This window comes from Tachysurus vachellii, chromosome 12 (assembly GCF_030014155.1).
Source record: "Tachysurus vachellii isolate PV-2020 chromosome 12, HZAU_Pvac_v1, whole genome shotgun sequence".
Lineage (NCBI taxonomy): Eukaryota > Metazoa > Chordata > Actinopteri > Siluriformes > Bagridae > Tachysurus > Tachysurus vachellii.
Window position 1 is genome coordinate 21,352,962 of NC_083471.1, and position 14,335 is coordinate 21,367,296.

Genomic DNA, 14,335 nt, shown 5'->3' on the forward strand with positions numbered 1-14,335 from the left:
ATGATATTGTTCGACCTGTTTGAATGAAATATTGAACATGGAAGGATATTTTGTCGATAGCATGTATTTGAGTCAAAGGCCAGTCTTTACAAAGATCCAGTGAGTACATGTACAGGTGTCATTCCTCAGAGAGTGTTCAAATCCAGGATCCAGACATCATGAATTGCTGCAGCTCATCTGCCTCGAGCAAGACTTACTTATTTAGTTCTCAGCCCACATGAAGGTGAGAGGGCCCGCTTTGTTTTTAATGGCCTCCGATGAATTCAGGGGTCAATTAGAGTCTGGATTCCACAGCCATGTGATACCACTCCCCCTATCTTCACAAAAGAATTCTCAATCCCAGTCTCTACTTTTGTCCCGCAGACAATTGCCAGGCAAAGTCGTATCTCGTTTCAGTTTTCCTTAAAAACCCTAGAACATTCTCTTGCCATGGAACTAATTGACTTTTGTTTAGCTCAAAATGGGGATACACTAACACCCACGTGCTAAAAGAGTTGTGCGTCAGGGGGAAGGCAGTGCTATTTCCCAGCAGAGAAACAGGCCATGGTTAATAGGCTGTACTGGAAGCTGGGGGCTGTTTGTTTAACAGATTTTCACCCCTACACCCCATTCATCTCCAGCAGCTGAACAAATGATTTATCAGGCCTGATGGGAACAATGATGCATTTTGAATGAAAGCTGAATTCACCTTACGATGGCTGAAAATGTCAAATTATTTCCACACTAACAGAACAGGAAAGTAGCAGAGTCAGTAATATACAGTAGCTGTAACACTGACATGTTTTAAAATCTAACCACACCTCCTTTTTTCCTAAATTTCTCAACTGCATCTACACGATAGTGACTTGACACTAGAACACATGCATGTGTTACATCCTGCAAAAACAAAGTCAAATGAGTCAAGGGAGCAAATTTAATTCAGAAACCAGAAACAAAATAATTCAGAAACAAGACCAAAACAGTATCTCATTATGTATGATATTTAAACTTTTAAAAAGTTTAGACCATACAGACAGGATCAACATTTGTAACTCAATTAACATCCTGACATTTTTATTTTGTATGGTTTTATATTAGATATTTGAATATAACTTCTTCTTATATCTACAACCATTGTCCATTTTATTAGGTATAACCCTAATCCTAACCCTTGTGACCAGAATGGGCTCCAAATCCACAACAATCCTGACCAGGTTAAAGCACATATCAAAGATGAATGAATAATACTAGCACATAGGTCAAGTTTTATGTGCACGATTACTTACCGTAACTCTGCTGTTGCTACGAACAGTTTATCTGAACAACGTCTTTCACTGCTGGACCACTGATATGGTTTAAAAAGAAGCTCAGTATCACTGGTCCACCTGATACACTGTTACCAAATGAAAATGTCCCAAAAAAGATCAACCACCTAATTAATATGTGAAATCCACAGACACAACATTACATGGCAATTGGACTAAAGTGTAATTGTAAATCTAAAGTGTAAATGTAATTGATACAGTGCTATTACATGTAGCTGTACAGAATAAACCTAATAAAGTGGTCAATGAATGCTAAGAAAAATAAAAATAAATAGCTAAATTAAATGGGGGACACGGTGGCTTAGTGGTTAGCACGTTCGCCTCACACCTCCAGGGTTGGGGGTTCAATTCCCGCCTCCACCTTGTGTGTGTGGAGTTTGCATGTTCTCCCCGTGCCTCGGGGGTTTCCTCCGGGTACTCCGGTTTCCTCCCCCTGGTCCAAAGACATGCATGGTAGGTTGATTGGCATCTCTGGAAAATTGTCCCTAGTGTGTGAGTGCATGAGTGAATGAGAGTGTGTGTGTGTGCCCTGTGATGGGTTGGCACTCCATCCAGGGTGTATACTGCCTTGATGCCCGATGACGCCTGAAATAGGCACAGGCTCCCCGTGACCCGAGGTAGTTCGGATAAGCGGTAGAAAATGAGTGAGTGAGAGAGCTAAATTAAATTATAGTAATAACAATTATTCTACTATTTATACGACTGATTACCTAAAGATAACTTCACTTACTTGATGTCTTGAACCTTTGTAATGAATGGTTCTCTCGTTTAAATAACTTTTATACTAAGCTAGTTGTGTGTTAGTAAGGTCACGTGACCTAGTGACGGCACAGACTTCCATTAATTGGGTTTGAGCACATATCCACGTACATCTTAGTGGGAAAACAGTCACTGCTTGTTGCCACCAATCTCAAATAGGGCAAGGAAGCAATTAGTACATTTAGATTGAAGTCCACAAAAAATCAATACAAACCTGATACAGCTCCTAATCTGGTTCATCCTTGGCTAGTCAAGCCATGGCAGCTCCTCATTTTATTTTTATCCATTTGTCTTCTTAAAAACAGGAAATTGCATCGGAAAGAAAGTGACCAGGTTTGTCTGTTTTTCAGTACATTACTTCAGTCCCTAAAAAAAGACTTTTACTACTGTCCAGGATAAATATTTTAGACATTTCAGTTGAGCATGATTAACTATGCTTCTAAAAAGCACCCAGTCTTATCCACAAAGGAAATCTTCTAGAATGAGGCTTAATGATGTTATAAATAGAATTTTGACAAGGTAATGGATTTGTTTTCCTTCCCCAGTTCCAACCATATACCCTCAATGCCTGTGACAAACCTTTAGCAGGAAAAGGATTACAAGATCAATATTGACCCTTTTTTTTTGGGTGGGGGGGGTAGAAAAGCGAGAGAAATCCAATGGAGCCTTATATAGTTTGGGAGCAAGTCAGCACTTCCACACAGGTTTGGGGTTGTTCGTGGCATCAGATGGAGCATAAGGCTAGTTCACTCGAGCTGGCCCCTCTTTAGGGGGTGATCGCAGACCAATAAAACTTTATAACAGATAGCAGAGAGGAAGTCATTTGTTGAGGAACCCCACTGAACAATTAAGAGCCCTGGTACTTTTAGGCATGGGCAAGAATGTATAGTTTTATGTGGCCTGAGGTGAGACTCGGTCACATTAATGGTTCGATTAAAAGAAGGGTGTAAAGTATGTATAAAACAGTTGAACAATATTACACAAGTGCAGCTAACAATAATGCAAAAAAGAAAAAAAGTATAAATAACTGCCTGCGCCTTTAAGATGGCAGAGTAACGTGATCCTTTTTAATCAGCATTTGCTTCTGTGAAATCTAACATAGGCTTGCTGACACTTTGTTTCTGTTTAGCATTAGCAGAATCTGATGCCCTTTGACCTACTTGAAGCCCCCTCCCCCTCTTCCACTTCGCCATAAAACAGCGTTCGCAGCTCATAGATTCCATACTAGGTCAGAGATCATTAAAAAGATCAAAGAAGTGAGGAGGGGGCAAAAAAAAAAAGGATCTCTTCTGGTGCATGGAAGTCATTGGTTGAGTGGAGGGAATCTGCAATGATGATATAGGGGAAGATACAATTTAAAAAGAGATTTTGGACATGTTTAGTGTTGTGGGTTTGATCTACCCATATTTCCATTTGGATACAGTATGCACATTAGCCAGCAGCTGTAAGCTTTGACTGTTGAGATATTGTTGTGCTCTTAGATAACTCTGTTCCCATCAATAACACCAGTCAGTGTTATTTCATTGCATGTACATTAGATTTCAGCTTGATCGTGGGTTTTTGTGGTTACATGGAACATACCATTCATAATATATAACCACCTATATATTACTCCATCCATAAATAATAGATATATCCTACGGACAATGTGATCTTAAGCATGAAAGGTCAACGTGTAATGCCTTATATGGTTTCCCATCCACACATTATACTAACGAACTTTGCTGCTTTATTGCAGAGCAGCACTTTCGGTGAATAGGTGTTACATACTCACATACTCTGTGAAAGGGAAACCATGTACTTAAGTGAATTAAGCTTCTCCTTTTTGGTTAAAAATGATGTGCGAAGGCTGTGGCTGTGATAAGGCTGCGATAACACTGGCTTTTAGCGCTAATACAAAATTTGAAGAAAAATTAAAAAAAACAATGATTTTAAAAGATCAACGTTTTTTTTTTTGTATGCACGTGTGTGTGTTGGTTGTGTGTGTTTGTATGTGTGTTTGTGTGTGTGCGGGGGGGCTTATTTATGGTGGTTCGGGGGTGGGGTTTTGGGGGGGTGTTCTGTTACAGTTCTCCAAAAACGGTCTTGTTTACATAACGGCTGATTTTTGATGCACATAAGTCTGTGCAGTGTTTCAACCAATAACAAGGGGAAGTGCTTTCATTTGGGTGTGGGCCCTGAGCGGATTAGATGACAATCACAGGGTTCTTCTTTTTTGATGGAACGTGAATAGGCCACGAGGCCCTGGTGGATGTATACTTTGCCATGATATCTTCACCATCTGCTTACACAATACTGGTCAGACCCGTCCTCCTGCAGGAAGGAAATGGCACCCCCCCCTTAACCCCCCACCACCACCACCATTCCCTCTCTATTCCCCCATCCCCAACTGATGATGTGGCAGTCTGAGTCATAAATTTAATAGCCTGCACTCCCTGCCTTTTTCCTCACCACTCCTTCCTCATTGCCTCATCCCATCTTTACCCCCTCCCCAGGACTGCTGACCTCCTTCCTTCAATTATTTGGTGTCCTGAATTTTTTTTTTTTGTTGCACCACTCCAATTTGAGTTGTGCAACAAAAAATGGGCACAAGGGACACATTTGTGGACCGAGCGGCGAGTCGCTGTTATTTATGTTATGATGTGTAGATTTTTCCTTCTCGCGGATTGTTTTTTTGTGTTCAGCTACACAAGAAGAGAATTGACGAGATGGATCCACTGATTTCCTGTCATTTAATGCCTTGTCGCCATGGATCTGCTGATTTATGGGTTGATTTATAATCATCTATTACATAAATTAGGTTATCATAATGAAGTTAGAACTTGTGCAGTGGTGGTGGGGAGGGGGGCATTATAGGAGAAATAATGGCGCTGTGTGTGTGTGTGTGTGTATGTGTGTGTTTGCAAAATTAGATTACGATCTACTTTGAATTTTAGATATATGTACAAAACACAACCCATGTTATATGGACAAGAGATTTTTAATAGCCACTGGGAAAAAAACAACTATAAGCCTTGTCACAGACATGCAGTTGAAACCTAACAAACTGGTAGTGAGTGGAGAGATGAGAGAACGTCAGAAGAGATTAAGTTGTTTACTTCAGCACAGAAAAATAATGAGGCTTTCTCCTAATAAGTTCTACTTCTTATGGGTTTGTCCACACTGTTAACAACGTTTAAATTCAGCATTTAAGTAAAAACAAATCAACTATCCGCTGAAGATAGATATAAATTTTGTTTTACATTTCCTATTTTTTTACCATATTGTTATCTTGTTTCAATGTTGCACAATATCGTTCACATTTAGAAAACATCTCCAATAAACATCGTCCTCAATTTTGTCCTGCAACATCTGTGAGAAGCTTGAGACACACAAGTTCTTGAATGTTGCAATTGGAAGATTGACACAGAGGTATATAAATTAAATTCTTCTTTATTTTGTGTTAAGGGTGTGTACTTGACAAAGTGAAATGCCTTTGTGCAATTATATAAACAAGAAAGAACTGCATCAAATCACGTCACCTATTAAATCTGCTCATACAGGCACGGTAACCATCTCGAGTCCTGCTGTCAAATGCCATATAAGGCGACTTCACACAGGAGCCAGATTGTTGATATGTCACAACGACTCCTCCTCTATATAGACACATCTTTACGGACAGCTTACATTTAACCTCCTGTTTCTCCAGGCAGTCAACATTAACCTTATTCAGTAGTCTACAGTAACTCCAGACATCTGTGTACATCTTTTTAGTGGCATGGAACAGGAAAAATGTTTGTGTGTGTGTGTGTGTGTATATATATATATATATATATATATATATATATATATATATATATATATATATATATATATATATATATATATATATATAATTTCTTTATTTATTAAATTGCTGATTTTCAAATCTTGGTAATACCAAGATGGATCATCTGAAATCAATGCTTTAAAAATCCAATCAAATCGTTACTATCAGACCAGAGAATGTTATCTACAGGATGGACATATTTGAACTAATCAACTGATGGAGGAAATCATTATTGGCATATTGTACATTGCAGGGTAGAAAACCACGAGCTCTTGGTGAACTGATTGTTGTTGGTGTTTTTATTCGTTGTTGTTTATTTTACTGCAACTTTGGCCTGGACCTCGGATTGACCGTATTCATACTCAAGAGAGCAACTGAAAAGCAGCTAATGACACGATCCAGTCTCCTCCTGCATTTTCCACATTGTAGTTCCAAATTATAATGAAAACATAAGCCATATGATAACCTGCAAATGTGCAGATTTACAGGAGGATTATTTGTTGTGGAAAGTGCTGGAAATTAAATTGTCGCCGTCATCTATGAACCTGAATGTATAATATTATCAAATGGGAATAGAGTGGAATTAGAAAAGGTGAAAATATTTGTATAATATTGCATATTGCAGAATATGTATCATGTTATTATCATTTTTGTCACTTGTGGCTTAAGGCATTTTTTTCTGGAAGCAAGAAGTTGCATTCTTCTGTTTAAAACAAGCTTGAGACAAGTTCTGTCAAGTTAAGTGCAAATCTATCAATTAAGCAGATTAGAAAGATATCTTGGAAAGACCTATTCAACATGCAGCTCTGTTTGCATAGGCCTCCATACTCAGCAAGCTTGTGTTATCCCAGGCTTTTGCCAAGGTCTGCGTCATGCAACACTTTGTTTGACCTCTCCCCCATCGTGTTTGCTCACACTTGTGGCCCTCTGACTTATCTGGCAGCGTTTAGTTGGCCTGGCTCCAGCTGGCTGCTGCCACCGCTGCAGCGTGTAGACAATCCGCTACAGATGCCTGAGTGCAGCGAGTGAGATTTATGCTTTAAAGCAAAGGACAGCTGAGGCTGAAGGAATGAAATAGTGTAGTGTGAGCCAAACCTTCACCTGATCCTGTGTTGATTCAGCTAAAACACTCCATAGTTTATCTTCATTTTTTATTTTTTTATTTTTATGTAATCTTGTCTTGTTAGCAAGTCCCCGGGAACATTTGAAGAGAGAAGAGCTTCCTAATAGGATAGGATTTTGCTGCACTGTGTATGTTGAATAGATATTTATATCTAGATCTGGTTCTGGATTTGGATTTAAACTCAGGAACGTCAAGTCTCTGGAAAGCACACTTTCAACTAGGTTTTCAAGTTTTCTTATGCCTTGTGTTCATTTCTGTTTAGTTCTTAATTATAAGTAATGTATTAATATTCTGTTTCAACCCTAATGAAGAAACATAAAATAAGAAGGAAATATTCATGCTTATGTGAAATGCTATGATTTTCTCCAGCCTAAACATATGCACTGATTTTGGGAACATCTCCATAATTTATCATCATTCCCTATGTCGGTCTCTTTCTTTCTCCTCCTCTTGTCTCTGTGAGGCTACTTAGCGCCAAGGGGAGGGATCCAGCTGACAGATTGAGCTGGCCGGTCCTGGGGTCAGAGGGGTTAAATTGAACAAATCTGTCCATTGACGTCCTGTCTCCTCCACCTTCCTCTAATGTCATTATTGCCAGGTGTCATGGGGCCAGCGGGCATGTCGCCAACATTGACAACAGAGAACCCTGAGTGGCCACTTATACAGAAGGGACCTCCCACCATGACAAGCTCCTTTTGTCTCAGGATGTGTAAGCATAGGTAGCAAAAGAAAACATTTAGTCTTCACTGTTCATCCTGGCAGATATATTCTTTAGAGCATGCAGGCGTTACCAGACGAGTGCTGGACTAGACTGGCATTCTATATCTAAATCATTTGTAAAGATCTACTAGCAGGAGACTTTGAAATGTAATTGCTAAGTCATTGTTTAAAAACATCCACTTGTTATCTGCCCTAATGCAGCCACAATGCATACAAATACGGAAGAATATTTAATTCTTCAATCCTCAACTTCTTTGGTTGTTTTTTGTGGGTAAAGGTAAAAAGCTTCAGAAATCCATTCCAAGTTTAACCTCTTTAGGATGCCAAGAAGAGTTTATTTGTAATGTTTATTTATAACATTTATAACATTTATTTCATTCCCATTTTTCAGTCTTGATATTTTTTCCTATTCTTCTAAAATAAAACGACTTATATCCTGCTTTGATACTCTGACATCATCATCAACATGACAAATCAGTCAGCTTTCCATTATAGAAAAGATATTTTCTTATTATGATTTCCAGAGACAGATGGTATCTTCTTGAATGTAGTGTTTGCCAAGAAATGGAAGCATTGTAACCTGGAAAGCGTTGAGTCTAGAGTGTCACGCCCTGTTATGGTTGAGTTAAAAAGAGAGTATATCATTCTTCTCAGTTTTCCTCTGACCACCAGAGTACTCCGCCAACATTTTGGTTAGCAATGAGCCAATAATTTGACTTCTTTAGCCATGGTGGAGAATCAAATAGCAAGAAGCACAAGGAGGCCTCTGAAACCATTTTAGATATTTATTGTGCTCTAATAAGGAAACATGTTTGAACAAGTGTGAAATGGTTGCATGATGTCTTTAAGATTTTTTTTTTTTTTTGGTTTCTGAACTTTCCAGAAGTTTAATGAAAAGGAAATGTTCTTCATTATGACAAGCAACAATATGCCCCCAGGTGGTCCAGCGGCAGGATTCCGTGCTCTCATTGCCGAGGCCCGAGTTTGACTCCTAGGCAGGGTGCTAAACCAGCCATTGAAGAGTTAACTCTCAGTGCCAGTCTCGAGTCTGGATAAAAATGGGAGGGTTGCATCAGGAAGGTCATCCGGCGTAAAACCTGTGCCAAATCTAACATGCGGACCACATGATCTGCTGTCGTGACCCCGAACAGGGCGCTGCCTAAAGGAAGAAAAAACAGATATACATATTATTATTTTTCACACCTAAACCATGGAAGAAACAAAACCTTCACCCATTAACTAAGAGTCATTTAATCAGGAAGTTTGAATGAGTTCCACAAAGCGTGCAGGACAAATATTAAGTTTCTTAAAGCGGTACAATGCTAAATACTAAACATTTACACTAAAAACACACCAAGTATCTTCAGATTCCAGACAGAAAGACAACAACTCTAAACTTAGAGAACTTTATTATCATTGTTGGATCAAGGATTCATTAAGGAGCAGTCGTGCGTGTGGGATGAGTTTAGAGTTTATGCCTCTCTTCCATGCAGCTTTTAGCTTGTGTGTCGGGGTGTGGCTCTAAAGGGGGGATGGTGAAAACTGACCAAACTGCTGGTCTGGATTACAGCTTTGGAACTTTATAACAGTGCAGTTCCCCATCGCCTCATCCTGTGAACTCCATTTAATGCCCTCCATTTGGCTGATGGGAAGGGGGTGTAGGGTTTCCAGCAGAATCTCGCATTTTGTTGTAAATACAGACATTTAGTTTAAATTCATCACTAATAATTGTGAATTGTAAAAAAAAAAAAAAAGAAAAAAAAAAAGTCTTGTGTTAAATATTTCTCAATTTTGCCATTCCAGATATTATTGACATAATATATTATTATGTCATATGACTATGTCATTATAATCATAAGTGTTGTGTCTGCAGTCAGATAAATAATAACACAGGCTTATCACAAAACTATGACTCCCGTTATATAGTACATACATTACAATAAGTATTAGTTTTATGACTGACAACTGATTCATAGTTTGGGTGGGTGTGAGTTACTCAGTATGCTTAATTTTACAGGTAATTTAGTTCTATTATACATGTGGGGTATGGTGCTTGTCACTGTAGTCTCTTTCTTTGATTGAAAAAAATCAATCAAAACTTTTAGACCTTTAGTAGGTTAAAAGGTGCATGTATCAGTCCTTTAAAAATTTAACTCCGAACAAGCAAATTACATTCCCTACATCTTTGTCGTAATCAGTCAAGGGATATTTTATATTTTCTATCTTTTGTTATAGTATACATTTATGCTGTTTGTCACTACACTCTTACTAAACAATACCTTCCTGGTCACTGATTATTGGTTCCCTCAAGGATATTTTTTTGTACTTTTAGTGTGTATCATTTACTTAAAAAAAGGTGCATATAGTATACAATTAAAGGTGTATACTAAAAGGTAATTACAGTCCAATTATGTGCTTTAAATCTTTTTTTTTATAATGGTGCCATATACATGTCTCCAGGAGAAAGACACATATTAAAGGTGCAGAAGATAAAGGTACAACCCCAGCAACAAGGAACGGTATAGTTGAGTACACTTTGAGTGGATATTCTTATAAAACTTAATTAGCTTTGTAGATATTGTTACCCATACACCCTTGGGTACTATTGGACAGCAAAGTTAAAGTTCTAGTTAAAGTCGATCATATGATGTAGAAAATAAATGGTTTATATTGCATAATATGGCCTTGAGATTAAGGAAGACACTGTGCAGAATTATTAGTACTACAAAAATAATGCAATTTCATTTCACGTCAGAAAGAAAAGTCATTGTGGTTCAACTCTATAAACTTACCACAGAGACGTTATTTTTTTCTGTAAATGTATAAATTTATTAAAAGTAGATTATTATGGCAGATGGCACTAAGGAATTTCCCAGCTAGCAAAAGTGACTCAAATAAGTGACCCTGTTGACTGGTTTCCATCAAGGGCACAGCAGCAGAAGACATTAGCTGTGATGGGATTTGAATGTGCAGCTATGCTACACATGTTAAAGTGTTTAAGAAGATACAGCACCTAAGAACGGCCCCTCCAAAGTTCAAACATCTACACCGATTATCAAAAGAAATGTAAAGAAGAACTGGGTTTAAATCTACACGGAGGCAGACTGGGCTAGAACTTAGTGAGATCAGTTATTAGCTGTATAATGAGAACTAGTGTGATTCACAATGTCAATTCAAAATGTCAAAGCGAATCACTTTTAATTGCCTTCATTGCTGGATTGCATTGCTAAGCTGACCTTTGGGTAGATATATCAATATTCAATTTTCAAATTCTCTCCGCATTTAATTTCCATCTGTGCACTGTATAATGCAGGGGTGGAGTGGGGGAATGTAGTAGGTGATGGATAAGGTAATATGGTTTTAGTTTCTTAAAACTGTGCACCAACAGGTTCTCAACCGTCAAAGAGGAATGAAATCTGAGGTAATTAGTGTTAAAATGGCATTAACCTGGGGCACATACAGCAGGTTGTGTATAAATCTAGGCTGTAAATAACCTGTGCATACCAAGGCTGAGAATAAAATGCACACACATTTCTTATTGTTCATTTCTTAAACGCCATTTTTTTATTAGAAACTAAATTTTTTGACCTTTATCTTTTTTTGTTAAAGCGCTAAACCAAATGAAATCGAATTGAATTAATGTGCAGAAATTCACATTAGAAATGTCACATCAATTCTAATTCCATTTTAATTTTTAGGTATTCATATTTCTGCTCTTTGAATGTAAAGGGCACGTATATACAACAGACTTTCTCTTTGAAAATGGGTCTAGACACCTTGAGGAAATGCCCTTGTTAGGCTCCGAGGCTGCATTTTTCTCAGAGATCCTTCTTAAGCTGACACTCAATTTGTTACTCAAATGTATCGTTTGCAAAATAGAACAGGTTAGTTGTTATTACAGGGAAACGATACTACACTTCAGACTAGCTATGGATGAGAGCATTACTTTTTTGTTTAATGTTACTTTACTTTGCCTTTAAGACTTTTATAAAAATGTAACTTACGGTTATTAATGTAATCAGGTTATGGAGGTCACGGCGTACTTCAAATCATTTTTATGTGATTTTATGGTCCGTTTCTATTAATAAGCATATAAATGATTACTTTAACACTGGACATTAAAGCAATCCCTCAGTTGGAACAGTTACACATTAGACAAGGGAAAGGTGTGAGCATGTCTGATGGTGCAATTTTAAACAGTTTGTAGCCTTGCTAAAGATAAAAGACGATAACTTTTTAATCTTCATATTTTTTATTGGTATTTTATTTGGTATATCCGTGTGCAGCTGTTCATACACACATCCAGGTGTGTTATGAGGACAAGATGATTAAATACCACTTCATGATGCACGAGTGCAGTTTATTGAACACATGGAGACCCATTTCTGTTACAGGTTATGACGGGGTTGGTGCTGGTGATAGCAGTGGGCGTCCTTGTGCCTCGAGGCCTTAAACACCAAAATATAGCTTTGATGTCATTACTCACCTTCTGTGTCACTGAGTTTAAGCAGCAATGAATAACTTTTGATGTAGAAAATTAATCAGAAGTTTGAGCAGGAAAAACACCCACTCTGAACTTTTCAGCTGCTGAAAAATTCTGTTGCAAATAATAGAGCGGAAAGATGACACTCGACACTACATTATATAGAAATGTACAGACCCATTCATGTTAAGTAGATCAGGCCTAAATAAACTGAACTTTGTTTAAGCGTGAGTGCCTGTACTGGCCTCAGCAAACACGTGGACATTGTCCTTACCGGAGTGTTTGATGTGGGTTAAGTTTTCTCTCCTAGACTATAAATCCATTTCCACTGGAATATAAAAGAAACAGGTTTCTTTTGATACGTTTGTTTATCTGTAGCAGATGGGCCTTTTGTTTGAAAAGTAATTTAGCAATAGGCGGTATTATCTACAATGAACAATATGATTCATTCACCCATCATTATACTTTAGCTGCTTATAATATAGTTTTTTACTGCTTTATTTTTTTAATAACAGGGAGTGTAAAGGCAAACGCTCAGCACGAACACATTTAAAAACAACAGCACCAAAAAAGTACTTAATTGTTGATCTGGTTCTCGTAAGAAGATTATGTCGCAAGATTAAGTCTTCAGTGTCATATGCCAAATGAAGTGCTTATAGTTGTAAGAGATAAACGGTGTGATGTTTAGATCATTAGTAAGTAATTTATTATTAAAATGACAGGCAAATTACTGATAACTATGTATAACTAGGTCTTTAGCTGAGTGTTTGGAAATTAGCTTAAATACTTCAACAGGCTGATGCATCATGTTTTTGCTTTCGCACTTGCTTGAAAAGAAAGCCAACCATCCCTTATTCTATCACATATCTGCCAAACAACTAATGAAAAAAATGCCAGACTTTTAACACTATTCAAAACTATGTGATATAAAGAGCTGTGATGACACGTCCCTGCCCGCTTCTTCATTTCACAGCCATTATTGAAAGCTAATTACTGCTATCATGGGTTCACTAGCTGTAGTTGAACCACTTGTGATGTAGATGTTGGAAAATATATGTGTTTTTTCAGTTAATCTTCACAGCTCAGACATAAAAACTCCTGCGTAATCAGAAATACAGAAATAGTGAGATGGCTCTTGTCCATGTACAGTATTTGTTAGTCATTTGGGTGTAGTGTTAGTAAACGTTCATGACTTAAGTGCTAAAATTTACAAAACAAAGCATGTTGCAGAGGTTGTGACGTCTGTGAACTTCAGTGTCACCCCGTATACAGTCTTCTTTAAAGTTGAGTTTCATAGATTTTACGGATTTGTGTAATTCCATGTGATGATTCTTCTAGACTTTTATACAACATACATACATATTAAATGTTCGTGTTCATGTTGGTAAGATCAAGATTAATACTTACTTCGTTGTCAGTGAGCATAAAATTGTAAACAAATGTTTTTGCGTGTGTTTTTACTTGATGCTTGGTTAGAGGTTTGCTAAAAGGTTTGATAATCACTTTGTTTGAGTATATTTAGCAAAATGTAAGAACCCTAAAGCTCAAAGAAAAAAAATACTATGCTTTGACATTATAAGGTTATCTGCGTGCAACATCGTGTTTCATTTTCAATTGTGATTTAAAAAAAAAAAAGTTCTAATAGTTATTTTAGCTTCCTCACAATTCTGAGAAGCCCGTTAAGAAGAACTGCACATTTTCCATACTTGGACAGAAACCACATGCTTTTCTTTTAGCTTTAACTCCTAAACATTAATCCAGGACAGGAAATAGTCTGTAGAGAAAACAGGACAATTAAAAAACACTGAGTTCAGACGGTGTTCTTTTACAGCCGGTTAGCATGGAGCAGCATCTTAATATCAAATGCCTAATGGTTTATTCCAGTTACTGATTAACATAAGTGTTCTTGGTAGTTAGTCATTTATATACCTTAAGAACACAACAACAGTAGAAGTGGTCTAATAAAGCTTGTTCACTCAGATCGGTAAGCTAAAGTTCTTTTCAGTAAGACATGCTGTCATGTAACTGCCTTGATTTCATCTCTACACGTAACCTCTTACATGTACACATATGCATGATAGAGCATCTATCTGCATCTATGCACATCTGTAGCTCGATTCAGCCACGTGAAAATGAGT

The 14,335-nt window shown here is 37.5% G+C and overlaps 1 protein-coding gene across 3 annotated transcripts in view; it reads left to right on the forward strand.

Moving 5' to 3' along the window:
- The window catches only part of arid3c (AT rich interactive domain 3C (BRIGHT-like)), a 60,326-nt gene that overhangs the window by 8,929 nt on the left and 37,062 nt on the right, over window positions 1–14,335 (forward strand). The gene's annotated exons all lie outside the window — the stretch shown is intronic.